At 49.5% G+C, this 3,058-nt stretch overlaps 1 protein-coding gene across 4 annotated transcripts in view; it reads left to right on the forward strand.

Moving 5' to 3' along the window:
* The window catches only part of ZNF347 (zinc finger protein 347), a 37,430-nt gene that overhangs the window by 16,561 nt on the left and 17,811 nt on the right, over positions 1-3,058 (forward strand). For 2 of the 4 annotated variants that reach the window (XM_011946183.1, XM_011946182.1), the window contains exon 1: positions 1,087-1,125. The exons of 1 other annotated variant lie outside the window; for it this stretch is intronic. The gene's annotated coding sequence lies outside the window, so the exon portion shown is untranslated. Of the gene's footprint in view, positions 1-1,086; positions 1,126-3,058 lie in introns of those variants that run through there. One more of the 4 variants, XM_011946185.1, reaches the window with a different exon arrangement.

Here is a 3,058-nt window from a genome sequence, read left to right on the forward strand (position 1 = left end):
GCCACTGCACTCCAGCCCGGGCGACAGAGTGAGACTCCGTCTCAACAACAACAACAAAAAAAGAACGCCCATAAAGTGAATTTGAAATTACACGATATTTAGAAATTATTGACTTAAGCATATTTTGATGCGAAAAAAGATTATGTTAAAGTTGTTTGTGGTTAATTTCAAGTGTGGAACGTAATAACGAATGTAAGCAAAAATAATGCAGTTTATCTCTATTTTTTTAAAAATTCGCATGATTTCAATGAGCAGTTGACTGGGCACAGTCAACTGTAATCCTGTAATCCCAGCACTTTTGGAGGCCCAGGCAGGAGAATTGCTTGAGGCCAAGAATTGGAGACCAGCCTGGGCTGGACCCCCATCTTTATAAAAATATATATTTTAAAGAACAATAAAGCAGCCCTTGGTGATCTAACTTATTGGGGGCCTTAACTTTCCCATGAATTGAGCACAGGCTTGACTCTTCCACTGGGGAGAATGGGGATTTGAAATGCAAAGGAGGTTCCGATCGGCTACTGCATTAAATTGCATATCGGTCCAGGCAGGGCGCTGCATTTCCCTTTCTACTTTGCATCATACTCAGAGATAATTTCAGGACATTTTAGTTAAATTAACTACATTTTAATTGCAGGAATTCCTGGATCCAATCGCTGTGCCTCGTGAATCCTCCACTAAGATCCCAGTTCCCAGACCGAGATCCCCGAATCCCAGATCCCCGTTTCCGAGCTGCAGGAGACTCCCTAGCAGAATTGGGTCCAACTCGCCGGCAAACAATTTTAACATAAACCGTTTTCAACTTGGTAAGAGGAAATCATTTTGGTTTCTGTCATAAGGGGTCCACATAAGTGTATTCTTTCACCTTAAAACTGCTTCAAATTGGAACGCTGCTCCCCGGGACCCGGTGAACACTCCAGCATTTCCAAACCGGGAAAGATGAGACGGCGGGCGAGGGCGGCTGAGAGAAGCGCAGACCCCGCCCCGGCTGCGCCCCAGCGTTTCCTTCGCAGACCCCGCCTCTCGCCCAGGTCCCGCCCCCAGAGTGCTGGGGCTCTTTTCCGCGCACGCGCAGTTTTCTGCAGTTCCGGAAGCGGATCGCGTTGGGTGGAGGTGGCGCCGCCGAGCGTGAGTGTCCCTCAGTGTGGATTAAACTTGCGAATCGCCCTGCCCTGTTTCCGCAGCCAGTTCCTGAGCTCGCTACAGACCTTAAGATCCCCGCACCGCGCCCTCCACCCCAGGTGACTCGCGGAGTGGGTTCGGAGTCGCTCTGAGGCTGCTCCCTGTCCTCGGCCTTTCGCGTCTTCCTCCCGCTTAAAACCCTTTCCTGACCCCTCCTCCCACCCCGGGTTTTTTAAAGTCCTCACCCGCGAGGTGGATTCTCGCCGTGGGCACCTCCCAGCCTTGCCCTCGTCGGACCCTGGGGCGCAGCGCCGCAGTCCCGGTCCGGGGGAGGCCGCGTCCTCTGCCTGGTCCTGGGATCCTGCAGACCCCACCCCTCTCCCTAAGGCGCCGTCGCCCCCCAACCTCCCTCCTCCTCGTGCCGGGCCCTGCTGCTCCCCAGGCCTCGCCTTCGCGATCACCGCTTCCCCAGAGCCCGCGTTGGGGAGGTGCCCGGGGCCTGTCCTGTGACACCCGGTGTTCTTGCCTGCCCAGTCCCAGCCTCTGGAAAATGCGCTCCTCCAAGATGCAGGAGCCCTTCCAAACCCTCCTGTGAATGTGTGGGCCAAGGGGATTAGGAGACAGAGAGAGGGACAGAGACAGAGAGAGAAGTAGAAAAACTGAGAGGAAAGAATGAGGGGAACCCGTAAACAAATGGCAAAGTAGAGGATGGATGAGGGATTTGCAGAGATAGTAAGAGTGAAACAAGGAGCTGAGAAGGCAGGAGAAAAGCAACTGGAGAAATAGAGAGAAAACCTCGATGTCCAGAGAGATGAAGGACAGCAAGGTAGGGAGAGGGGCAGAAAGTGGGACGCTCCTCAGGCAAGAGTCCGGGGGAAAAACACAGAAAATAAAAAATAAGCTAATGTGAGTGAGACCTATGTAGAGAATGAGGGAGGGAAACACACAATATGGAAGCAAGAGAGAGACCCTGGGGCCAGGTGAGTGGTGCGTTGATTAAATGTGATGGTTACGTTGTGACATTGGTTTCTGGGTATATAATAATGCAACACATTTAAAATATGTTTACTCAAATCATGCAGCGGCAAGTGAGAATTGAAGAAACTCCTTTATGTAAAATGCATACGATGTGCATTTGACAGTTGTTAGTATTAGGGTATAGCTTCATTTGCAATCACTATTCAAACCAGAGCGCAGTGACGTCGCTCATTTAGTTTTGAGTCCACCCACTTCCCTTTTCCTGGAATAGGTTAGGGTGTGGATGAGTGTATGAACTAAGAGGAAAACATATTTTTCCTTTGGTTTTCCTTCTGTCACACTCAATACAACAGTGCACATTCTACACAATGTCTCACCTCCACTCAGGAAAATGTGTGCGGATTTCTCCCACCAACAACCCATTCTTTATCAGACACTAACTGAGTGTCCTATAGTTTAACTCTATTCTGAAACTCTGTACCTGGAGTTAGCGTCAGATCCCACTGATTGACGCTCAGTTCCACGAAATTGACCCCGAATCAGGTGCCAGTTGCAAGTCTCACGTTGGTACCTGAACTTCTGAGTGACCAGCTATACATTGGGAATTCCCTTGACATCCCCCTCCCCACCACCTCAGGCTCTATTAATTTGTAAGGGCAGCTCAAAGAACTCAGGGGAACACTTCACTTAGTTTACACATTTGTTGTAAAGGATATTACAGAGGATACAGATGAACAGTCAGAAGGAAGAGCTGTCCTAGAAAGTTAAAGCAGAGGAGGGGTTAAGAGAACCACAGTATTTATCAGGTCACTCAAAAGTATAAGTGACAGTTACCACTTGCATACTGTGTCTGAAGTGAGGGACAGTTTTAGACTGAGCTCTGAACCTGTAGCACCTCATCATGCAGTCTTTTTTTTTGTTTTTTCTTTCTGAAACAGAGCCTCGCTCTGTCGCCCAGGCC

Source organism: Colobus angolensis, unplaced genomic scaffold, assembly GCF_000951035.1.
Source record: "Colobus angolensis palliatus isolate OR3802 unplaced genomic scaffold, Cang.pa_1.0 Scaffold25, whole genome shotgun sequence".
Classification (NCBI taxonomy): Eukaryota; Metazoa; Chordata; class Mammalia; order Primates; family Cercopithecidae; genus Colobus; species Colobus angolensis.